Genomic DNA, 26569 nt, shown 5'->3' on the forward strand with positions numbered 1-26569 from the left:
TTCTGCTGTCATTTGCCTTGGCTGCAAAGAATTGTGTGCTCAGAAGGGAGAACTGGAGCAGTGAAGTCATTGCCCTGCCTGGTGTTGTGACATCACTATGGCTCAAAGGAAACAAGGGTGGGGCAGGCAAAACCAGACGGTCTGAAGCATCTTGCTGCCTTTAACTTTGCCTGATAAATGAATGAGACTCCTTTCTCAAGTTGAACTGCGCCATAAGGTATTGTGAATTCAAGGCTGTGTAGGAAAGTATGTTCCATAGATCAAAGAAGAAGAGGTTTTTTTGTGAAATAGTAGAACCCATTGAATATTCCTTTTATGGGGGAAAATACTGTAATCTTTAAGAAGGGTCATTTCAAAAATTATCTAGAGAGCAAGAATAATGAGTCTATATAATTATGTTTATGCACAGAGCCAATGTATCTTTTTTTTTTTTTTTTTGCTATTCTTTGTACTAAAAGAGCATTCTTATTCTTGCTAAATTTTTGGTTTAGGTAATTAGCGTTGTGTTTTAAAAGTAGCTGTGGTCTATAAAGATAGTGTATTTTCTGGGTAGGCAGTATTCTGATTTATTTTTAAGTGATGTGATTGCAATTGGCAACTGGCAACGATGGAAAAAGCTAGAGATTTCACAAGCTTGCAAGATATCTGCAGTGATTTGGGGTAGTTGATTTCCATTTAAAGTTTTGTTTGGCAAATTATTTTATAATTTAACATTTTAATTCTAACTTAGATTTCTGGTGCACAGATGATCACAGACACATTTCCCCCAAATTAGTATCGAATAAATTATAAGCAGAAGTCTGAAATTCTGAAGCTGTAAAGTACATTTCGTGTTTTGATTGCTGAATGCAGTGTGCTGTGAGCATGAAGAAGTGAAGACCTATAGAATGGCTGCAGACCTTCATTGTCTTTTTTTCTGCCTCCCTGGTTAAGATGACTGTCGTGTTTTTCATGTGAGTGTATTATGCCTGTGGAGGCCCTGGGCAGTTCTTAACTGGGTAGCTATTCCAGAGCACATTTCCAAAGCAAGGGGTGGGCGGGTGGTGGGGGGGGGGAGGGAAGCTGGAAATGGGAAGAATAACACAAGTAGAGAAGTTGAAATTAGATACCAGGACTGCAGATCACTTGGTGGAAATGTCTTCGGTATTGCATTTTTAGACCCGGTGGTGATTGGTTAAATTGCACACTTTAGAATGGTAAGCTTCTATTAGCACCAAACCTCTAATTCTTTTGTAATTTGCAGTAGGGAGAAAAAGCTGACAACTTAATTTTTAGATTGCTGACATTTTGATACGCTGTTCTTGTAGCCCTTCCTTACAGACTTAAAACAAAAAAAGGAAAGAAGCGGAAAGGTCTGAATTGGACCTAGGAAAAAATGCAGTATGTAACCTGCTTCGCGCGTTTGTTTTTTCTCTCCAGTTTTACTTGAGTGAGCGAGTGCCTGATGTGAGTAGGATCTTCTTTTTCTTGGAGCTTCCTCCCCCGACCAAGTACAGGTCTAAACACTTATAGCGTTGAGTAAATACTCTTGGACTTGAATGAAAAATGAGGTCGCTTGTGACTTCTGCCTCCCTACAGAAAACATTTGAAAAGGCTTCAAAAGCACTGCTGCTTTATTTAAAAATGAGAATTATCGGGCCCGTGTGTGCAGTCATTATTTTTCGTGGCATGATCCTTTTCATAACAAGCTTGCTATTCTGCCCATAGCTTGAATGAGGTAGGATCTGGAGGTTTTCCCCTATCAGAGAAGAGAATACTGCAGGTACCAAGAGAAAAAAAGAATGGCTTCTTTAAACGGAAGATCTGCAGGCAGCCTGCTTCCTCTCCTGCCAGCTCTAATTGCTGTCATGCAGGACATCAGTATGGAGGGAATTCTCAGAAGACAAGGAGAGGGATCTCTCTGAGTGAAGTGTGGCAAAAGCTGAAAATGGATTAGGGCTGGGTGACGATCTTGATCCTGACGTCGGACTAAAACAGAAAAACGATTTTTCTGTTGTAGATCTCTCCTCTGCGGTCATTTTTGTACATAGCGTTTACATTGTCAAACAGGGAGTTTCTGTGTATTTCTGCGAGCCCCAAACTTCGTCATTTCTGGGACAAACTTCTATTTTGGCGTTTTGACGTGTCTGAAATGGGGATGTGACTTAACAGTTATCCTCAGCCATGTGGCAACTTATTTCAGTGATTGGAGCCTGCATCAGAAATTGGAGATTGGAGGTCAGCTGATTGGAAGAAAATCTCGGAGGAGTAATGGCCCTGGGAAGAAATAGTGCCTCACCAATGATATGTAGGAGATGGCTGTGGAAAAGCACAGACCACAGTAACTGAGCCGGCCTGCCATTCAAAGGAGTTGGAAATCTGACCCAGTAAAGAATTTGTAGGAATACCTTGGCCAGATGATTCTGTTTCTATGTATTTATTTATGCAAAGAATACCTAAATATTCTAAGAGTTCTTTAACTTAAATGAGAATTCCAACATATGAGTCACAGCTCGATTGGTGGAGTGCTGTATAATGTGATCTCTTGCAACGAAGGAGGTCCTGAATTTTACGGAAGCTGGTTTGTCACTTCGCTATGCAAAATTTTTTAAATGCTTTATAGTGCTCAGTGCTTATTGATGTGGCTCATTCTGTGTATTAGCATTATGTTTCTTACGTGTATCCCTTTATAGGAAACCTCTATCGAATGATCTTCATCTTCTGTTTTGGTCCTTGGAAGATGGTCGGACTTTGATTGAGATTTGTCATTGAGAAGACATTCCTGATTAGGACACTCCAGAAGTCAACAGGCCTAAATTTAGCTGGAGTGTGGCTTTTACACTAGGGAGTAGTGGGAGACAAGTTGAAGGAGGAAGAGTGGGGCCTGATCATGGAAGGTTTTTAGATACGAGGCTAAAGAATATTTTGGGCTTTACTGGATAGTGGGGAGCCCATGAGGGAAGTTGAGTAGGGAAGAAGAGTGTTTGGCTGGTGATGAATGTAAGGATATATTGGAAGAATAGGAGTCTGGAGATAAATGGTCTTGTGTTAATGGCCTAATCCAGAATTTTTCCGAAATGCATTGTAAGGATTTCTCTCCTCAGTGATTGATATTTTGGCAACTCCTTATATTTTTTGTGGTCACATTTAGTTGGAGATCAGTGGCCCACTTTGGGGCTGTTTAGAGTGGAAATTAGATCTATGGAAGATGGGAAGATTTTCATGCTGCTTATTTATCCTTCCAAATAAAATACCTTTGTTATTTGAGATTTTAAAAATAGTGCTTAAAATGGCTTCGAATATATTCTAAAATCCTGAAAAAGAGAAAAAAAAAACCTCGTCCTCTAAAGACAGCTGCTTTAATATTTTGGGCAAACACGCTTCTGAAGCTATCTCTTGGAATGTATAATATGCTGTAGCGGGTCCAGGAATCGGACAGACTTGAGTTGGGCTCCCAGTCTCGCCGTTGGATGGTTCTGTGACCCGGGTCAGGTCTCCCCTTGGAGTCTGTTTCCTAATTTCTAAAATGGTCTTAATGCTTACATCTCCAGGATATGAGTATTAACTGATAGAACACATGCTAAGCACGGCTCATAGTCACTGATACATAAGTGCTTAGTAAATAGCAGTAGCTTTATTTTGTGTATGTATGGATTCAGATGGGTACATAATATTTTACAAGAATAGATTTCTAGCTTACACATTAATATGTAACCATTTTCTTTTTTATGTAACAGTATGTCCTGGGAAGCTCTCTCCTGTATACAAATCTATATCTATGTCGTTATTTTTAATGGGAGATAATAATTTTCTTTGGGTCCTATGCAGTAAGGTGAAGGATCATTACCTTAATGATAGTGGTTATTTGAAGTCTTGTCATCCAGCCCCTCCTCCTCCTGCTACTTGCCTGTACTTTTCATCATTTGTCTTGTAGCACACACATCAGAGGGCTGCAGTAAAAACAGAACACTTAAGCAAAATTAAAATCTCGAATGGCAATTGTGTCCATCTCAGTGTTGTGTGTGCATATTTAGTTATACTTAAACAGTCGGACTTTAGCCATATGTTTCTTTGTCACAGACGAGGAGTCTGGAGTTCTCTCTTGTCCAGCAAGAGAGTGGATGCGGAAGTGAATACGAGAGAGGCAAATGTCCGGGAGGAGACAAGAGCCCCAGACGGGTTTCATTTCTGTATTTATTGACTACTCAAGATCTTACACACGTGGTGAACGTGAAGGAAACCATCAGACCGTAATCGTTCACTTGTGTATAAGAAGCGAAGGGTCTGGGGGGCAAATGGAGTTTGCGATCAAGGCACGTTGGCACCAGATGGAAAGTTAATTCCTGCAGGTGGTAGAACAAGTTAACTTGTGATCCCACTACAGTATCTCACTAGCTAACCGGGGGCCCTCTCGCCCTGTGGCGGCGGCTTTCCACCCTAAGCTTTTTTCTAACCCATCTATGTGAGCAGGGCCCGTTTCCCCACATTTCTTGATTTCTTTTCACCTGTAATGTGTAGTCTGTTCACAGTGATCTCCCACCAGCACAGCTTAACCTTTAGGTCCCGGGGACCCACGGTCTCCCCACATGCATTCTGGCACATTCCAACAGGCAGCAGACACCACAGCCTGTAACTGAACTAGACTCTGAGTTCAGAGTCTAGACGCTTGAGAGTCTGGGATAGTCTAGGAGGTGTGGTGGGGGCATCGGGCTTCCAGAGACAGCCTTGTTCTGACGTCTGAGCCCTCCCTTTGTCTTCAGCAGTGAGGGTTAACAAATGTCAGACTCGGTTCACGGATTTCATGCAGGTGCTCCAGGGATGTGGACCACTCTGTTGTTTTATAGACTAGCCCATGTTTTTGACCCATCTTAGGTTTACTTGAAATCCATCTGGTTTTCCCTACATTCATGTGGCTGAGGCAAATAGCTTTATGGTCTCAAGATGGCACTAACTGGAAGGGTGCACCTAGACTTCTGCTAGGTTGCCATTGTGGAGTCTGAGCTTGAGGATGGCCTGGAAGTTGCTTGGTGATTTGTATCTGGAGTTACATCGTGGGGAGAGAATTCTAGATTTTTGTTTACTTCATGCCATTATTTTGTGCTAATAGGTGCTGACTTTTATGAACTTGAGCTTAAAAGGAATACTGTTAGTGGACAAAGCATGGGGTTGGAAAAAGTATAGAACTGACTGGTTTGCTCAGGGCATTTGGAAAGCTCTTCCCCTTAAATCCTGAAGTCGAGGTAGCAGTAATTCACGGGGAGGAGCTATGTTGTAGAATAAAATACAGTGAGCTGGAGTAGATATGGGTCGAAACATCTGCTCACCTTCAGCTAAGTAACTTTGGGCAGGTTGCTTCATTTCTCCGGACAATGTTTCCCAGCTGTGAAATGGCGGTGATCATGCCAACCAGAAGGTTGAAATGAGACCTATATATCCCAAGACCTCTAGAGCCATGTGCAATGAGAGTAGGCACATAGTAAACATTTTGCCATTTAAGCTACTTTGTTGTTTGCCTACTTTGCTTGCTCCTAGAGACCTGTTAGGAATTGTGAGCCTCCAAAGCTAAATCTGCAAGAGGAGTATGGAATTTGGGGAACATTCCACCTCAAACTCCATAATCCTAAAAGATGACCCTCAATCAGGCTATAGACTTTTGTCAAATTTGCAACTCCAAATGACAGCTGTAGGCGTTTGCAAGGAATTAGCCACGGTGGCTTTCAAATTTTCATGTGTAACAACTAGTGGGGGATTTGTTAAAAAGCAACTTCTAGGGATCCGTCCATAGTTCTCACTCACTAGATCTGGAGCTGGGTCCAGGCATCTGTATGTCCCAACGGGTGCTTCAGTGGATATTAATTCTGTGACCCCCTGGACTGCATTTTGTGATTGCTATCTTACAGAATCTTTCTCGACAGCTTTCTAGTTTATTGGCTTTTTTTTCTAGTGAATATGTAATCTGGAAAGGTAATGCACTAAATAATACTAAGGTTTGAGAGAATGCTCTGCATAGAGAGCCCTGCCTCGTTTTCACTGTGGCTGGTCTACAGCTTAATCCCTCTTGTGGCCCTAGGAAATTAACTTACAAGACTAAGGAAGTTAGGATTAAAGGTTAGTTTTCTTATCTGTTCAAACAGGATGATGGTAGTTCTGTAGCATAAATGTCAGGAATATTAACTGAGTAAGTAAAACTGCGTGGCTCAGTATGTCTTCGGTTGGGTTAATTTTCTTTCTTTTAAAATAGAGTATAATCAGTGGAGAAGATATGCTTCCATGAGTAAAGGTGATTCTATTGATCAAAATCATACTTAGCTATTTGGGTTTTATAGATATTTTTAAGCTGCTATGAAGTTCTATATGTGAAAATTAAAAGCTTTGTGTGTGCAAATGTTACCATTTTTAGTGGTATCATATAAATGGTAAATGGCCCGATTACATAATGATGCATGTTAATTAGCACTATTTTTCTATATTCCTGTCCAAGAAGGACATACTTTTCACTTCTCTATGTACAGAGGCAACAAAAGTCAGTTGTGTTTCATACTTAAGTTACATCAGTTTCTCAGGATCTAAAGATGAATTCCAGAGGGAGTTTCCAGACCTTGGAGCTATAGTTACAGTGCAGCTTGAAGGGTCTTAAGGAGCTTTCCTGACAGCATGGCTCTTGGTATAGAGAGGCAGCAAGTGAGATGAGTTGTTTAACCATCTTCAGACAATGACTTTTCTCCCTCTCATCGCTATGTCTCCAGATGTCACCAAACTTGCATCTTGGAACCACCTGTAAGAGTGCCTGAACAATAAGATCATATATGGGAAGGGTAAAGGCTGGAATATACAGATATCAGTAAATTAAATTTCATAATCTCTTTTTCTACTTAATTTCCAATGAAATGTTCCTCTGAAACATTTACTAGTTTTACCGGCTCACCATCATACCTGTTATTTCCACATGCTCTTATTTAAGAGTTGGCTTTCAACCTAGTGATCTCCTTGCCCGCAACTTCCTCTGGCTAGAATCGTAAACCATCTTCTGTGGACTTCTACTGTACCAAAGAGTCCGTGTTGCTGGTCAGATCAAACACAGCCCCCTGAACGAGCCCCTCCACTCTGCCCTTGGCAGCTTTCCACACTCTCTGTCTCAGTGAATATTTTAACTGTCCTCCACGGTGAATCCAGGTCCTCTCCACCCGGGCCAGCTTCTGTCCCAACTATTCCTTCTCCAGATGACTCTGGTTCCAGTGTCTGGCAGCCTAAAGAAAGAAGCAAAACAAACCAACCCCGTCTTTTGACTCCGCTTCCTCCTCCAGCTTATTGCCCGTGTTTCTTTTCAGCTGCTTGGCGGTGAGCCAGACTTCTTTGAAATTATGATTTGTCCAAGCAGGATGCTCATTTGGCAACAGTGATAGTTAATTTTAGGACTCACTCTAATGTATACCAAAATACACATCTAGACTCTAAAGACCGGTGATATGCGCCAAAACATGGCACTTTGAGCCTTTGTAAAGTTTTGCTCCTTTATTCGTTTGTTTACTCCACAGATACTTACAGAAGGCTCCTTATGAACCTGGTACCTTGCCTGGTGCTAGGATTACAGTACTGAACAGGACAGAGCAGACCTATGCTTTCCTGTTTGCCCTGGATTTTAAGCAGGGGGACAGGCAATCAGCAAATAAGTGTGGTTACAGAGAATGATGAATGCACTGAAGCAGGACCAGATCACAGACGGTGGGTGTAGAGGACTACTTGAGATACTATCACGTGGGGACTTTTAACATTATACAAAGTCCTTTCTGTTTGTATCCCTTCTCTTTGGGTGCGACACCAATTCTCCGTTGTTAGTGGCCCGGGGGCAGGAACCGCATCTGTAATCATCCTGTGTCGTTTCATTCAGCCATGTCAGTGCTGAATTAATAGCTTTCACTCTTGTCACGCCTTTCCTGTGCGTACCTTTCCGGTGCCGTTATTTTGACTTTGAATACACATTCTCTTCTTTCTCGTTTAGTTTCTTCTCCTGTCCCACTCAGGTGTCGGCCAACTGTGAAACTAATGATGCTTGTTACTTAAGTTTGAGTTCGACATTTTATAATCTTAAAGAACGTCCCCCAAATCGTAAAAGCTTTTGCGCTTACAAAACCCACATCTGCCTCTGAGCCTAACCCACTTTCAGCTGCCCCTTTGCTGAGTTCGGACTGCAACTCTGGTTAACGGGATCCAGAACCTTGGCCGTGTCCCAACTCATTCATGTTCTGAAGTATCTCACGGGTATACACGGCAGACATTCCAAAGGCTTGTGTTTATGTGCAACTTGGCTAAAAGAAGCCCCTGAACCTCTCTGAGCAAGAGTTCTAAATTTACAGTAACCTCTTGCTTCTTCCCATAGAATTATGATGACGAGGTGTGTAATTGATGTGAAAGCACTTTTCCAGCTGCGAGGATGCATACGATAATAATCAACAGTCTTGGTAGGGAGTTAGGATGGCAAACGTTAGGGGAAGGAACATGTTTGACTTCTTTCCTGCTCTGCTCCCACAGTTCTGTGCCTTCACTTGCGCTGCTCACAGTGGAATGTGTGCTGAGTACTCACTAAAGGCCGGCACCATGCAGGTGTCAGCAATAGAGCAGGAGGGAAACGAACAGCAGTACTGACTCTCCTGGGGCTGCCTGTCCCCCAGGGCACAGAGATAAGTAATTGCCTGCTTGGCAGTTCCCATCCGCCATGACTGGTGCGTAGTAGGGGAATTGGGGCACTAAATGAGACAAAGGAACCTCACCTACGCAGACTTGGGTGTGTAGTCCTGGAAGGAGAGGACAAGATGTCAGACCTAAGACCTGAGCACCGTGACCTAGCATGGGCGTGTGATAGAAACAAGGGAGGGCTGTCAGGGTCTAGGGTAGGCTAGGAGGGGGTGTTTGAGGTGACTGGGAATCCTGTACCAAAGCCGAGAGGAAAGAGGGAGCTGAGTCACTTCAGGGAATCGAAGGAACTTGCCTCTGGCTAAGAAGCAGGATGGGATCCAAGGATAGTAGGGAGAAGATAAGATGAGCTTTGGAGGCCGCTAGGGTCAGCGTTCAGGGCCCCATGAGCCATCACCTGGTGGGTGGTACGGAGGCAGTTGCCCTGTTGGAGGATGTGGTCAAATGTGATTTTCAGAAAAGTTACTTTGGCTCTCGTAGTAACCTGGGGAATTTACTTTTTTAAGGGACGATGTATCAGGTGTAGTTAAAATTACTGTTTTTGAGTCATTTGAGTGAACAAATGAATCAATAAACTTAATAAGTCCTGACTGCACAGCAGTCTAGATTCATAACTTTGGGAAATACTTAGCCTTAAAAATTTCACTTTGGTTTTCTATAAACTAGGAATAATCACACTTCACAATAAATCAGCCCTTCCAGGAACCCTGTAAGTCCTTTACACGTAGTAAGTACTCACCGCCCAGGGAAGAGTTCAAGGTAGTTTGAAGTAAGGACATGGTCCTGGAAATGGAGGGAAGTGAGTCACTCGGGGAAAGTGTTGAGGAGGTGGGACTTAGGAGGTGGAATCGGGACGCTAGGTGATGCGTCAGGTTGGGGAGGTGGGGGAGAGGGGAGTGGCCCCACTTACTGCTCCTGAGCTTACATGCACCAGGGGGAGCCCTGGGGTGATGGTGGGGTTAGTGACGGTGGCACAGTCGTCAGGAGTTGGGCCCAAGGGTCCTGTGGGACCTCCAGGAAGAGATGTCCAGGAGCCTTTACACAGGAGTCTGCCCACTGGAGAGGTCCAGCTTCAGGGTCAAGACACGGAGTCATTAAAATAGGAAGGTCATTAAAGCCGGGGAAGATGAGTGCAGTATCCTACAGAGAGGACGTCGGGGAAATGGGTTTCAGGAAGGAGCGGTGTCCCGGGCTCCTGAGTACCCAGGAGATCCCGTTCCCGAAACAATTTTGCATTTAGTGGCCTCGAGGCTGGCCAGCTCTCAGTCAGGAGCCCAGAGAGGTGCCCATTTCCCTGCTCTCATTTCTCTCCCCGGCCCAGGGCGTCCAAGGGTGGGGTGGACTGCAGTGGGTTCAGGAGAAGAGGAAAGTAAGGAAGTAGGAGAAGCGCACACAGTTGCAGGGCTGGGTTAGCTGGGTGCTCATAGAAAGACTGGAAGCATGGGCTATGAGGTATGAGACACCCTATGAATTTCTGTCCACAGTGTTTTATTATTCTTTTTAAAGAAGTGTATTGAGAAGCAAAGGTGACATTGCTAAAAATACCACCCATGTAGAGAAGGGGCTGTATTTAAAATTGTGACAGGCAGCTTACTTTAAAGCACTGAGCATAGATTTGCCGTATTTTCTTTTATACAGCCCTGTTCTGTAGACCGTGAAAGGTTCTAATTTGAGAAAAGTGCCAGAAAAGTGATGACGGCCTTTTCATTCCCTTCATTCACCCCCTTTTCTCCTCGTGATAACAAATGATTCTACGAGGGGTAAAATATTCTTGATCATAGCTGAACACAAGTGCTGCCTTTTACTCCAAGGTGAATGTCAAGACGACCCACGGATGCTGAAGGAACCCAAGGATGCTGGGGTAGGGTTGAGGATTCTTTTCTGAAAACAGTGCAAAATATTTCGGATCCACAGAAAGGTTGAGGAATAATATGGTGACCCCCTGTGTACCCACCGTGCAGCTTAAGAAGTAGAACAGAAGTGCTGGATCTTGCCAAGCTCTCTTTCTCAGTTGTGCCTTCCTCCCTCCCCTGAGCGGCCATTTTTCTGGATTTGTGTTTAGCCTAATGATAACCGTTCTTTAGTCCTTTCCACTTATGATTTATAGTATCACCAAATTACTTGTGGTATTGTTTTTAATGTTTAAGAAACCAAATGATGTGCTGTATATATATCCTTTAGCAGCTTGCTTTTGTCAGTCAGCGTTACGTTGTGTTCGTGCACATTGACATCTGTCGTATTCTACGGTGTATTTCTTGGTGGGGATCAGATGCGTTAGCCAGTGTTCGTGGCTTCCTTACTCATCCTGGAACAGGGTCATGCTTCCACCTCAGAGATGTGGTACTTGCTGTCCCCTCAGCCTGGAACATTCTCCAGCAGCATAGTTACCCAGCTTGCTTCTGGCACGTAAGCCCCCCCACAACCTCGCATTCCATCCAACACTACCTGTTCCCTTCCTTGCTGACATTTCTTTATATTAAACATATTTTACTTATTTATGTTTCTCGTGCATCTGCCCCACCCAGAGAATATCAGCTTCGTGAGGACAGGCCTTCTAGCTGTTTTGTTCACTGACATAAACCCCAGTTCTTAGAACAGTGCTGAGCATATAACACGTGCCCAGGACGTATTTAAATGAAGGAGTTGTTTAAAATATAATGTGAGACCATCTCATGAATTTATGAAGGAGAAGCCTAAGTCAATCTTTAACATTTAGTGGCTCTGGTTTAGTTACAAGTGATTTTAACTTTAAATTGTAAGTATAACCTTAAAAAAGTGAGATCGTCTGATGAGAAAACATGCCCGTATGGCCTGCGGGATGATTCTTGGGATGTAAAAGAATTGGTATGTGTGCCAGATCAAGACATACGTCACTGAGCAGTGTCATGCTTCCAGAGTTACAGTTGGGTTCCAGTCATTTTCGATTAACTTGGACTTGGTATTCTTGATGGCTCGTTAGAATGTCGTAATTTACCCCCTCCTTAAGAATTAGCACTTGCGCGTTGTCAGTACCTTCCCAGACATACCATCTGGCCTGCCCCCTTTTTCCCCTTCCAATTTTAGCACAGTCTAAGGTAAACAGCTTTTTTTTTTTTCCTTGCCAATGAATATTCCATTGTCTTGTAATTTAGAAAATCATTTGTACATCTCTCGTGTTCCCTCTTTGTGCTGGGAAAATCAAGGTGCAGTTGGTTTTTAATTCTGAGCTCTTCCGGGAAATATCAAGTAGATAAGTGAGGTTTTGATTAGGCATGCATTCTAATGAAAGCAAACTGAATAATTTTTCATTTGGAATACAGTAGGAGGTGGAAAGGTATAAAGCTATTTGTATTTTCACAGCTGGCAAAATCAGCCACAACTTAAAGAATTTCTTATCCAAAAGAAAGTTCTCATTACTGCCTGATTTCTGTTTCTTTATAGGAAACTTAATTTTTCTCTAAATCTAAGTATCGTGTCTAGAGTACAGGAGGGCGGCAATCCAGAATTTCTTTCTGTCTACCTCCACATAGTCGGCATCAGTGAAGTGGAATGGGCTCTCTTCGTTCTTCAGTTTGTTTTCAATTACAGTTGACCTTTGAACAACACCGGTTTGAACGCAGGTCTACTTCATGTGGATTTTTTTCGGATAAATATAGTACAGTGTGTTCTGATTTTCTTAATATTTTCTTCTCTCTAGCTTTATTATAGGAATACAGTACGTAATATGTATTACAGAATCGTGTTAAATCACTGTTTGTTATTGGTAGGGCTTCAGTCAACAGTAGGCTATTAGAACCAAAAGTTATACACAGATATCCAGCTGTAGGGGGTGGATAACCCTCATGTTGTTCAAGGACAAACTGCATATTCCTTTTTTCTTGATGCCAAAAGTGACTTATTCCTTCATGAGGCTCTGAGATTAGTGTGAGTTGAGCATGTCCGGTTGATAAAGGACGGCTGACTGATAAGATGCCAAATTAGATATTCTGACAACTGACGATGTGGGAGTCCCACACCCCCCCATAGCCGTTCCTCATGAAGTTCTTCAGCTGATGGCCCACAGGATTAGGTTTGCCCAAGACATCTAAGTGTTCCACCCCTTAGGGTCCATCTGCGGTTGGCTTCACAGAGTCTAGGATGCCTGATGGCCACCGCGACTCCATTTGAAGCCATTATTCTTCAGCGTGGGCTTTAGTCAGGATTCCGTCTCAGGCCCGGGTCGGCAAAGCTGGTGTTTTGAAGTTCTCTTTAAAGAGACTGTGAGGACATAGATCATTGTTTTTCTGGCTTTCTCGTGAAATGGAATGGTCTGGTGAGACAGTCTTGTTTCTTGGTGTTCTTTTATCTGATACTGAAAGGAAGATGAAGTTGAAAACATTTTAGTAGAAATACTAGCATCATTATGATCCTCATAAGCCTTAAATATGCATCGACCATTTCTCCCATAGAAAGTATCTTTTTTGGAAGAGGTAACTAGAGACACTGACTGCAACGATTTTAATGCATCTGCCTGATAGAGAAGTTGATCGAGTGGTAAAGATGTCAATTTAGGTATTCCTTAATGCAAGATTTAGAAGGCCTGTGTGCTTGCAGATCATTCTCTTCATGTTTTGTATTGTACATGTAATACCTATATAATAATCGTACATATGTATTGTGGCTATAATATATTTATATGTGTTATAATTGTGGGAGTTTGGGATCAGATTTGTGACAGGCAGTTCATTGTCTGTATATATCATACAACGTGTATGTTTAGTCCCAGCTCAGTCACTTTTTTCTAACAGTGCAGTCATGAGCAAGTTCTTGAGTTTCTTTAACTATTTATTTATTTATTTATTTATTTATTTATTGAGAGAGAGAGAGAGAGAGAGAGAGAGAGAGCACATGATCAGGGGAGCGACAGAAGAGAGAAAGGGAAACAGGATCCGAAGTAGGCTCTGGCTGACAGCAGAGAGCCCGATGCGGGGCTTGAATTCACAAACAGTAAGATCATGACCTGAGCAGAAGTCGGATGCTCAACTGACTGAGCCGCCCAGGCGCCCTCTTGAGAGTTTCTTTACCACGGTTTCTTCACCTGCCAAGTGTGAATGGTAATACTAGCCTTGGGTTTATGTGACATTTATGCGCATGTGCATATCCAAAACGGGAATTGTAGTAAAGCTGGCCTGATTGTGTTGTTATATGGGTTATTAATAGTACTAATACTTCCTAGAGTTGGATTCAAAATGTGAGTTCACGGAACAGCGCTGATCCACGTGAAAGCTTTCCTAGGCCATGCTGTTGCTCTTGGACAGACTCCTCATTGCTTTGGTTGTCTGGCTCCTACACTGACCACCCAGGCCCCTGGGCTGTCCAGCCCTGCTCTCCTTGGGCCCAGCAAGGAGCAAATGTTGAAAGGGCATCAAAGAAGGGGAACTTATGTTACTTGGCTGCTCTCATTATTTCATTTCATTTTGAATGGAATACAATGAAGTGTGGCGTATCAGTGCTAAAACTGAGTTCCCTGCAATGCATGATTAAAAGTGAAGAATTGAAATAAACTAGACAGGTGATCTCACCGTGTTAACATTTGTCGTGTGCATCTTTCAGTCTGACCAGCACCTGCTCCCTTTTGCTCCAGAGAATTGCTCCTGACTCCTTTGTTGTGATTATCTGGGACTGCCAATCCAGGCTGCCTGCTCCCTGGCTACAGCGGTAGGCTGGGTACCCAGGCCTTGTCTGTCACGCTCCTCCGTTCCAGCCATGTGATCGGGCCAGCTCAGCAGATCCTCCCAGGACGTGTCCACAGATAGAGTGAAGGGGCCTTAATTTTCCGAGCGGTGGAGATAGAACAATGTGGCCTCCTTGCGTGGCCCAAAGGGCATCGAGTCAGAAGGAGACATGAGATTCTATTTTAGCAGCATAGAATCCCTGATCTGCCCTGTTTCCTGAAAATGACCAAAGGAAGTAGTTTGTTTATATTTGTTAATTAAGGATGGCAGGAAAGCAGCTGTCAGCAGTATAATATTGTAGTTAAGAGCCCAGCCAATTACTGTCTGTATGACCAGAGGAAAGTTAAATAACCTCTCTGTGCTTCAGTTTCTTCATTTGGGAATAGTGATAATACCCACTCCATAGGTTTGTTGTAAGAATTAAGTAAGCAAATATATTTAGAGATATCTGTATATATACACATACACATATGTATTTGTAGGGCATTATAAAAATATATACATATTTTTAAGATCCTTTTTATTTTAATCCAAAAGCTTTTAAAACAAAAAACCTAGTAAGGGCATGATCTTGGACAGCCTTTCTCAAAGAAGACAAACTGATAACCAACAGGTATTAAACTTTAAAAATTGAATATATCTTGAAAATTAAATGGGGAAGAATTGCATTTTATTTTGCAAAAAGATTGTACCTAACCCTTTTAGGCACAAATTTACATATACATTTATCTATAGCAGTTTGAGAGTATCAGTATGTTTGACTTGGAGTGTTGGTTTATTGTTTTGATTGACAAAAAACCCGACTCAAATAGTTTGAGGAAGGAAAAAGAGAATTCATCAGGAGGAGGCTGTGGTGGTCTAGAATCGGAGGAAGGCATGGGGGCAAAACGGAACTTGGAGAGATCCACTTTAAATAGCTTCTGTCCAGAAACCACTGTGGGTGATGTTTGGCCTAGTAGCCACATCCAGTGCCATTTCATGTTCTGTGATGTCCGTTTACCAGTTTGTGAAATCGGAATATATGGAAACCGTTGCCTTCGTGGTCATTGTGGCCCGTGTAGAACGTACACAGACCTGGCCTCGTGGAAATTTTAGTGGGTATCACTCCTTCTGTATATCCCTGCTGGCTTGACCTGTGATGCTTTTGAGATTGGGTCCTTGTTCTTTCAGTCTTGAAATACAGTCTGTGTAATGTGATTTGTGGTGCGCTGAAGTAAAATGGAAAACCTGTCTATTGTGTCTACGGCTTTGCTTTGTTATGTTTCATTGTTTACTATTTGGCTCCTCGTGGGATGACTTTTAGGAGCGATGTTAGTTTTTCATGGTTTCAAATCACTGAATGTAGACGTGGGTCAGAAACCAGGGGAATAGATGTGTTCTAAAGGCTTTGAACTCTAATGACATTTTATGGTGAGCAGGCTGATGAAAGCACTTACGTGTTTTTGAAGTCGAGCACAAAACAATGAAACCTACAGCCTCGAAAAGAGAGTCTATCGAGTATGACTTGCATGAAAAATACCTTTTATCCAGATCACCATTTACGTCCACAGATATTACATTGTTTGTGTTATTATACTGTAACTATAAACTTCTGTTTGGTATTGAAAGGAGTAAATGTTTCTGTTCTACAAAGATAACCCTTTTAGTTACGGTCAACAACCTCCTGAGATGCATTGTTGGATAATGTTTAATTGTGTTCTTGCTACAAGTTAAATTTTTGTTTATATTGTATATTATGTTTAAGGCTTTTAATGGCTGATGTTGAGACTAGGTGTCAATATTTCAACATCTTGTGACTAAGGTAATCACAGTGATATTGAGTGCCAGCTGAATTGTTTATACTCATCCACTTATTCACCATATTTTTTCATGAGAACCTATTATATGCCATGCACTTTAGTACCTAGTGGTGAGCGGAAACCAGAAAATTTCTGCCCACATGGAGCTTATATTCTAGTCAGATTTTCTGCTATCTCCTCTGAGCCTGCAAAATCCTTGTTAGGTAGGTATTATGCCCAGTCTCTAAGTTCTGAGTGCAGGTTTGAGCTTTAAACTCTTTGAACCTGGGAGGTGAGGGAGGGAGGCATGGGTGACATTACCTGGAAGAGAAATAATACAAAAGCTAATGAGTGTCGCATTTTCTAATTGTGTTCCCCTAAGTGATGAATGTCAATAAGGGTGTTATTCTGTGTAACACAGATGGGGAGACACTAGTTTAAAGTGTTACTGTTTTATTATTTAAAAAAATGTTTTAATGTTTATTTTTGAGAGAGCGAGAGAGAGAGAGAAGGAGGGAGGGAGGAAGAGGAAGAGAGGAGGGACAGAGAGAGAGGGAGACACAGAATCCAAAGCAGGCTGCAGACTCTGAGCTGTCAGCACAGAGCCTGCTACGGGGCTCGAACTCACAAACCGTGAGATCATGACCTGAGCTAAAGCCAGACGCTTAATCGGCTGAGCCACCCAGGCGTCCCTCTATTTTATTATTAATCAGATTTCACATATTAGTTTTTAGATATTTTTTCTTCAAATAGGATTTTTACCATGGAAACGTTGGGTTTAAATTCCTGGAAAATATTTGAAGTGAATTTATCTTTAATTTTTTTATTTGATTGGCAGTGACCTTCATAACTAATATTCATACGGAAGATAGATGATTATACTTTGGCCTTTCCTAGCCAGGAGATTTTTAACTCCTGGGGAGTTGCTTAACCATCCCGACCTCGCTCCCTTCCTTTCTCATAAGAGGCAGGCAGCTTAATTGTCTCTCCTAGATTAATAGTCTGTGACTCAGAAACATGTCCAACTGACACAACTCAGAGATAAATCTGTCAACCTAGTTGATTTGACCTTGATTATTCTTTCCATGACTTGAAGCCTGTTTCTTCTGGGGGCATGTCTGGTTTGACACCCTTGAAATGTTGTCAGTTACCGTGTCTTGCCGTTAGTTGGTATGTCGTGAAGCCCAAACAGTGAAGGCGGAGATGCGGCCACAGGTCGTGGCAAAGGCCCTTGACTCGCCTCGGAAGACCGAGAAGTCTCCTTGCGGAGCAGCACTCGCCGCTTTGATCCACGCGGATGTTCTGGGTTTTGGTTGTCCTCACCAGCGTTTGCATTGCTGTGGACAAGGAGGATATTCGTCATTCTAGTGATTTCCATTAAGATTGACCAGTGTACAGCTTGTGGGGTGACCAGCTACTGGAGGAAAAGTTATTCCTCAGCTAAATCCACCTCAAAGATGGAGGGAAGGCGTAAAGGCTTTCTATGGGGAAACAAAGCCTGTGTGTTGGATGGACCTCCCAGCTGAAAATGAAGAAGATCCTACCTTCACCTCTGGCAGAGGTCCTATGGTGACTCAGTGAGGAGACCTTGCAAAGGTGTCTTCAGAGCCCAGTTCATGACTCCAGGGGTGGGGGACACCGAGCTGGTGGCTTCAGCACTGTCTTTTAGGAAAGGCATCCAACAGTTCCATAGGAACCGACCTTTGCTATTAAAACCTACTTGGGGGCACCTGGGTGGCTCAGTGGGTTAAGCATCCGACTTTGGCTCAGGTCACGATCTCACAACAGTTCGTGAGTTCGAGCCCCGTGTCGGGCTCTGTGCCGACAGCTTGGAGCCTGGAGCCTGCTTCGGATTCTGTGTCTCCCTCTCTCCTGCCCCTCGTCTGCTTGCACGTGCTCTCTTTGTCTCGAAGATAAATAAATATTGGGAAAAGAAAAGCATAAAACCTATTTGGCACTTTGTTTGTTGAGGCCTAGCAGTTCTTGGTTACAGGCGATGGCTAAGTGACTATTTGCCTGAGGAGTTTGGAAAAGGAGAAAAATGAGAGACGAGATGAACACATCAGAAGTAATTGAGGGGTTGGGTGGGCAGAAAAACAAGAGGGTTTCGTCGTCATCGATCTCCCCCTTCCTTTACTGGAAGTGGTGAGGAGCAGTTTGACAGGCTGGGAGGACATCCTCGCACGTGTCTGCACCTGTACAGGGCGGAAGAGCGGGCCCACGCCACGTGGACCGTGTTCGCTGGGAACGTGATGTGTGCTTTCACCGCAGAACAACTGTTGAGGATTTGTTGTTGTTTCGGTCATGTTTTCTTCTCCTCAAAGCTTCGCGTGGGTCGTTTTCCCTGCAATTTTTCTCTCTTATCAACCCTATAATTTTATTGTAATAATTCACTGTGGGATGTCACTTGACACACAGCCGAGCCGACGTCTTTGCGGAGCATAACAGATTGCCTGCTAATTTGCCAAACAAACGGGTTCAGACACTTTTTCGTGAGCTGCCGCTTATTCTCTGAAACTTCTGAGATCCTCGTACCAAAAGAAAAAGTTGGAATCGTCCCATTCGGATACTCCTTTTTGTCTTCAAATACGTGTCCACGTAGAAGGACGTTTGTTGTGCCATCATCCCTCAGTTGAGAGCACAGGGAAACCCTAAATGACAGGGGGAAGCCAGTTGCCTGAGTGTTTACATCCCTACAGTGGCCACTGGTCACTGTTAAACATTAGGGGATAGTCTCATCCATCTAGTACAGAACCTGTTAAGAAATCGTATTCACGCTACGCTGCTTATTCGTTAGTTCATTCAGCAAATACTTTCCGAGTGCCCGCCGTTGAGCGCCAGGCATCATTCTGAGAACTGAAGGTAGAGCAGCGAACGAGCCAATGAAAGTCCTCACTGTCCGGTGGTTGCACTGTAGCGGCGAGAAACCAGAGAAACCATACGTAAACGATACATTAACACAGAATGTGCGAGGTCTGAGAAGTGTCACGGAGCCAACAAAGCCGGGAAGAGGAATTGGAAGGGCAGGTTGAAATTCTGGAGAGCTTTAGGGGAGGCGCTGCATGGGAGCCGAGCCCTGGAGGGGGCGGAGGGGAGGCCATGGGTGCCTGTCTGCGGGAGGAGCACTCCAGCCTAGGGTGTGAGGTGGAGATGGGCCTGGCGGCTTTAGTTGCTCCAAGGACGCAAATATGGCCGGAACAGAGAGAGGGAGAGTAATAAGGTGGGAGGTCAGGGAAGAAATGGGGCCACGCGCGGCACAGCTTTGGCTTCCCCCTAGTGCGATGAGAAATGTTTGGGGGCTTCTGAGCAGAGCGGTCCCCTGACCTGAGCTTCGACCCAACCTTCTGTCTTAAGACACGAGCTCTAGGGGCGCCTGGGTGGCTCAGTCGGTTAAGCGTCCGACTTCGGCTTGGGTCATGATCTCACAGTTCGTGGGTTCGAGCCCCGCATCAGGCTCTGTGCTGACAGCTCAGAGCCTGGAGCCTGTTTCATATTCTGTGTCTCCCTCTCTCTCTCTCTCTGACCCACCCCTGTTCTTGCTCTGTCTCTCTCTGTCTCAAAAATCAATAAACGTTAAAAAAAAAAAAATTTAAAGACATGAACTCTAGAAGATGTGTAAAGAATCGATTCTGTGGGGAGGAGAAAGGAAGGCCAGAGAGAACAGTTAGTTCAGTACAGTGATCCAGGAGAAGGAGACGCTGTCTAGAGCCATGAGACTGGTTAAGCTCTTCGAAGACTGAGTGTAGGTAGAGAAGAGCAGAGCTCTAAGGACTGAGCCCTGTCGTACTCCGGTGTCTACAGACCCAAGAGCAGTTGGGTAGGGGGAAAACCAGGAGCCTGGTGTCGGGAGTCCTAAAGGAGAAAGCGTTTGAAGGGGGAGATGGTGCCTGTGCCCTGTGTTGCTGATAGAAAAAGCAGGGTGTGGAGCCGTGTCTAGAAGATGTTTGCCTTTTGTTTAAAACGGGGGAGCTGGGAGACATCTTTGTGCTTGACAACTGAGTATCTGGTGGGGGGGCGGTACTCAAAAACCTTGACCTTGTGTCCTCCTTAGAGGCACAGTGGGGCTCCAGTAAGGTGAGAGGGAGACTTTGAGTTTAAAAATCACAGGAGCGGCGCCTGGGTAGCTCAGTCGGTTAAGCCTCCGACTTCAGCTCAGGTCACGATCTCACGGTCCGTGAGTTCGAGCCCTGCTTCGGGCTCTGTGCTGACAGCTCAGAGCCTGGGGCCTGTTTCAGATTCTGTGTCTCCCTCTCTCTGACCCTCCCCCATTCATGGTCTGTCTCTCTGTCTCAAAAATAAATAAACGTTAAAAAAAAATTTTTTTAAATCACAGGAAAGTGGGTGATGGGCATTGAGGAGGGCACCTGCTGGGATGAGCACTGGGTGTTGTACGGAGACTAATTTGACAATACATTTCCTATTAAAGAAAGAAAAATCAGTTAATTTGGGGGTGCATATAAGCTGTTTCTAATTTCTAATTCTTCAAAACATTTAAGCTGAGAGCAACTACCACGTGTCCCTTCTTTTTTCTTCCCTTGGCACTTTGAGTAGATCTTCCTGTGGGACCATGACAGGCTCTCACCCGGTCAGACTTTCAGATCGTACTTGGTGCATGCTCTTCATCCATTCACGCGCTCACAAACATTGAGCGCATAATTGTGCCAGGGATTGCTTGAAATGTTGGGCGACGGAACCGTGAACCAAACAGACAAAATGATACTGCTGGTCTTTGATACCCAGCCCTCTTCCCTCACAACTAATCCCTGCTTGATTTATGGAGCCGTATGGATCTTAGAGATTCTAGTAAAATATTGTTCATACGCATCTGGCTTAAGACTCTTCCAGCTTAAGGCTTCCTTGAAGCCTAACTCTAATTTATGACACTGTTTCTGTGAAAAACAGGATTGTTGGCTCTCGACAACCATTTTACAAGTAGCATTTTAGAAATAATTAATTGGCAAGTGGGACCTCCCCTTACCCTACTTTAGCCATTCTGATCAGCAGCTTTTGTGCAATAATCAACCCTTGGTTACCTCTGCTGATAGAAATATGTAGCAAATAGTATACATCTTACTGCTGAGTTAAAAGAAATCAAATCTGTCTCACTAATTGTTTTGCTTAGGTCAGTCTTAAAATGAGTTTACGTTCGTCAAATCAGCTGATACCCAGGACAATAATCTAGCTACGCGCAGTGAAGTGGAAACTTTGGAAGTTCATGGTGTTGAGCGTTTTTGTTTTAAGGAGTCCCGGGGGGGGTGAAAGGAACAGTGACCCATTATTTCCATCAGAGATGGTTTTAAAGCCCTATTTTGATTCTGGAAGAAATAAGCCAGTTTATTGGGAAATTCACCGGGGAAATAACTGACAGTGTCAGGAACCAGCATGGACATGCTAGTCCCCTGTTGACCATGTGATTTCTGGCTGGAGAAATTCTCTCTCTCGTCAATAGAATGAGTAAGAGGAACAAGAATTCCCAGATGCTTGCTTCATATAACAGAGGGCGCAGGGAGTCCTCGGGCGGGAGAGCTGGTCTTCACATCCATTCCTTAAATATTTCCCTAAAGTATCCTCTTAATTTTGTATTAACCGTGGCATTTCAAAACCCACAAAACAGATGAGCCCTTGGTCTTCGTCACTATCCTGTGCTTTCAAGTAGCAGAACGTGTTAGTTCCCAGAGGAGGCCCGGTGTCCGTTGTGTGGGAGGAACACATGCGTAGGTTGTGTGAGCATCCACCCCGGACTGGGGCGCTGAGTGTGGTCCGCAGACCAAAGGCATCTGTAGCTTCTGGAACGTTTGTCAGTAAACACCATCTTACCATCCCAAGGAGCCTGTTCCAGTTATTAGCTCCGGAGGGATCTGACTTCTTATGGGCCCTTGAGGGTTGGTTGATTATAACAGTCATTGTTTTGGTCCGAGAAATGGGTTTCCTGAGGTTGAGGACGACCACTCCCTGCAAAGGCAGCAGGTCCTTCTCTGTAGAGAAAATCTGCTTCTGTACATTTGTTTCTTGTGAGTACCGAGACGAGAATCAGAGGGGCGGAGGACGAGGCTGTGTGTTTTGAAAATGGTTTCATTTTCTTAAAAATCAGACTCCTTTTTGTCTCACAGACTGACTCCAATTTGAAGCGTGCTTCCTCTTTGACTTTTTCACTTGCCCCTGTCTCGGACTTGTACTCTCTTTGCGGGCACTGTTGGCCTTAAGGATTTTTGAAATGGTGAGATTTTTGATGCTCTCTCCTAGTTCCTTCTTGCCACACCGTTTTGGTTAATCCTGCTGATGGTGCCTGGAAAGGAGAATTACGTAAAAAGCTGGGCGAGCTGCTGTAACTGGTTCAGTACTGATGTTCTCTGCAGCTTTGAATTAGGAAGTTTCTAGTATCATTTTGAACTTCCCATTTTTTTATGCTTAGTCTCAATTTTCCTACTCATGTAGTTGGCTCAAGAGTTCATTCTAAAGCAAACCTCGCCTGTAGAACAGACCTATTCGTTGCAAACAATTCACATTTGCTCCCCAAGCTGAATGCTGAACAGTGGTATTCCAGTGGTACCATCTCGAAGAGGACTTTTTAGGGAATGCTGTAAAGCAAAACATTCTCAGTTCCACCCAGCAGTGTATGCTGCGGCAGCTGGAAAGTCTAATTATAGGCTGGGAAGTCCCTTAGGAATTACAGAAAGTGTTAGCAGAAGGACTGCGTGTAAATGACAGCTGTTTGCCTTGGGCACCCGGGAGCCAGAGTGCATATAGACTAGATACAGTGTCCTGTCCAGCATCTGTTGGCTTTAGACACTTGCAAAAATCACCCTACTTAGTGTTAGTAATAATAAATTGATGGTCAATCACTGTAATCGTGTTGGCTTAAAAAGCCCTGTGAGGAAGAGAACGCACACCTTCCTTGTGTAGGTCAGAATTGTGTGTCTGAGAATCTGACTCTTCGGTTCATGTAGACTTAAAGATAGCACAGAAATTAAATGTGATATACCTGTAATTTGGAATAGCAGACTATGTATGGGTGCAGCTGGGCCCTGTCTACACTAATGGACGCTAGGACCAAGGAAATCCCACCTCCCTGTCAGAAACATATGGCATGAGAAATATTCCATCTGTTTAAAAAAAAAAAAAAAAACAAACCCTCAAGCACCAAAGTAATACCAAGAAAGTGCTAATGATTCCTCTGAATATACTTCTCAGATAGCATTTTTTGTAAGTTCATTTGAAAATCTATGCTTTCAAACTGAGGGTTGATGGGGGGATGGGGGGAGGGGAAAGTGGGTGATGGGCATCGAGGAGGGCACCTGTTGGGATGAGCACTGGCTGTTGTATGGAAACCAGTTTGATAATACATTTCATATAAAAAATGAAAATATATGGTTTCTTTATAACTTTCATTAATGTTTTGACATTTCTTGATAAAATACATTATGTATTTTATTACCACATACATTAATAGTATTCAATGCAAATAAACTAGCTTTGTGTACTTGTCTTTGAAAGAGAAGAAAATGACACTGAAAATGAAAAATAATTATTTACAGGTGGGCGGTAATGCTTATGTGTAAATGGAGGAAGAAAATGTATTTCAAGAGTAATCATATTACCTGTATTTTCACCACTCACATAGTACAATGTCTTATTTTGGTTGTATTTTCAAATTTTTTTTTTAACGTTTATTTATTTTTGAGACAGAGAGAGACAAAGCATGAACAGGGGAGGGTCAGAGAGAGGGAGACACAGAATCTGAAACAGGCTCCAGGCTCTGAGCTGTCAGCACAGAGCCTGACGCGGGGCTCGAACTCACGGACCGCGAGATCATGACCTGAGCCGAAGTCGGCTGCTTAACCGACTGAGCCACCCAGGCACCCCCTTTTTGGTTGTATTTTCAAATTCCTCTTCTAAAGAGTGCAAGAACGTGTATGCTATTTGTGATTGGCATCAGATACAAAAATGTATGTCAACTTTTTTTGTTGTTGCTCTATCCTGTAAAGGGAAAATGAACCTCACACCATAATCAATGGTGAGGATTATACTATATTAACAGCTGTTCTGGCATTCTGTTTCAGTTAGGTTGGGGCCGGAAGGAAGAATTGCTCCATACTGAAATAATCATTGCATAAGGGTTGATGTCAGCTATGTTGCTGTTGAGAGTTGTAATTTAATACAGAAGATATACTAAGGAAAATGCTCATTTTCTTCTACTTTTGTAACCTTATAATTATGCTTTTGCCTCTGTATTAACCAAGCCAAAGTCTTACTGAAGTGAATTTCAAGTTGAAAATGCAACTTTAGCGTTATCATTTTAATCATCAGCTTTCTGTTAGGAAATACATTTGACATGATTTTCTACACTGGATAAGCCGTTATTCCTGTAAGTCACTATATCCTGTACACTTTGGGTTTAGGAATCTGAATATATGGTAAATAATGGCTAATGTTTGAGTACTTAATAAGTATTTATATGTGTCAGACTGTAAATTAAACGAATTCTCTCATTTGATCTTCAACCTGGTAACAGGCCTCGGAAGTTAAGTAACTTACACAAAGTTACACAGCTCATTAACTGTGGAGCCAGTTGAACTCAAGCTCTGATTCCTACGTAGGGTTTATGCTCTTACTGTCTCTGTTGTACCATGTCTCTAGTAGAGGGAGACCAGTGAATGGTGTGAGCAGTTTCCTGACATGGCCACAGAAGAGATACCCCGTAAATATTTAAATGAGAGAAAAGTCTGTCCGGTTTTTAGGTTGCCACCTTCAATTTAATCTGGTCATCCTCCCCTTTTCTTTTTTCTAGGTCTTTCAAATGCAGCACAGACTTACTGGGGTCTCTCTTCTCATTAAATTAGATATGTGGCCTTCTCCAGTTCAGCCCATTAGGATAGGTGAGATGATGCTGCCATAACCACCCCAGATCTCTGTGGCTTAAAATAGCAGAGATTCACTTCTTGCTTGAGCTTTATGTGCCTAGGACAAGGAGAACCCAGAAATACTTGGGAGAGACCGCTGTTAACTACCTCAATCACTAGGCATGTTTCCTGACCAGGAGAACTTCCTACACCATCCTGCAATGCCCAGGCACCCTGCTTAGTGCCCTTTACCCTGACCCACTGCCTTCAGTGGATCCCCTCTCTGTGGAATGCACTCTTGTCCCCTTGCTGGTGGCTCCAGCATTCTTATATAGATGGGACTTAGCCAGGTAGGCTATTGGGAATGGGAACCTGGAGGATCTGTCTGGCACCTGCATTTGCCCTTTTTAACTATGTTTTTGGCATGGGGGGAGGTGGTTTATGGTTTAATTTATAACTGATGGAGATAATGGGGAGCGCTACAGTCCCCATTCTCCCTGTCTTTCAGCCCCAGGTCTGCTCTCTAACTCATTGTCTCCCTTGTAGCCAGCCCCATGTGTATAAACTACCAGTCCGACCTCACCACTCCAAGTCCTAACCCCCCTGAATTGTCCTCCAGTGTTCCCACTGTGCATGGGGTTCCTTTTGTGATTAGATTCCTGCTTGCCTCATGAGCCTCAGCTCTATCTTACCATCCCCAGCCCCCTCCCCAAACTCAGACACTCTCTCTCTCCACCTTGCTATCTTCTTTGGGCCTCACATCTTTCTTTCTCTTGAAAGGAATTCCTGGTCTGCCAAGTCGAGGCTGAGTGCCCGGTCCCTATGTCTCCTAGCATCCAGGGCTTCCCCATGCCGTGGCATTTCTCAACTCTGTTTCAGAACTGTTTGCTTGTCTGTGTTCTCTCTAGATTATGAGATCTTTGAGGGTGGGAATGCATATTCATGTCTTTTTGTGCATCTTTCCATCCCTAGCATTAACACGCGGTGCTGTGTTGGTTGAAGGAACAACCAACATGGCTGTTCATAATAAAATCCACACTAATGGCTGTCTCATTCTTCTTCCAACCTGTACCTATTTTCTTATGTTGCTGAATTTGGCCATAAAGGAAGTTCGAACTCTACCTGACCTTGTCTTCTTGAAAGCTATTCTCATATATTGCTTTGTTCCTAAAACTTTCGGAATGATGTGGGTACAGATTATTGTTTATACATTTTTAATCTCTAGCAACGTGACCCTCCTGTGATTTTTCAGCCCCATCCCTGGCCTACATTTCTAGCCAGGAGGTGTTGTGTGTGTGTCTGGAAGGTCAGGATGTTGAGGACCCTTGGAAACCAAGCACTGGGAATCACCACTTTGATGATTAATCACATTCTAAAACATTACTCTCAATGTTTTATATGATAAATGTAGAAAAGAAACCAAAAAAAAAAAAAAAAAAAACCCCTGCCATTTAGCATCATGAAATAGAGATTACATATTTGACCAAAACTTCTCTTGTTTGAATCACTGTGGAGAAAACAAAACAAAACACGTAAATCTGGGCCAAAGCCTAGTCTCCTCTCTTCCCATCTTTGAAGGAGCCTTTGA

The 26569-nt window shown here is 43.4% G+C and overlaps 1 protein-coding gene across 25 annotated transcripts in view; it reads left to right on the top strand.

The window, feature by feature from the left end:
* EPB41L3 (erythrocyte membrane protein band 4.1 like 3) overlaps nt 1-26569 on the top strand; it is a 232322-nt gene that overhangs the window by 87215 nt on the left and 118538 nt on the right. The window contains exon 1 of one of the 25 annotated variants that reach the window (XM_060613299.3): nt 112-217. The exons of the other annotated variants lie outside the window; for them this stretch is intronic. The gene's annotated coding sequence lies outside the window, so the exon portion shown is untranslated. Of the gene's footprint in view, nt 1-111; nt 218-26569 lie in introns of those variants that run through there. 25 annotated transcript variants of the gene reach the window in all.

This window comes from Panthera onca, chromosome D3, assembly GCF_046562875.1.
Source record: "Panthera onca isolate mPanOnc1 chromosome D3, mPanOnc1 haplotype 2, whole genome shotgun sequence".
Lineage (NCBI taxonomy): Eukaryota > Metazoa > Chordata > Mammalia > Carnivora > Felidae > Panthera > Panthera onca.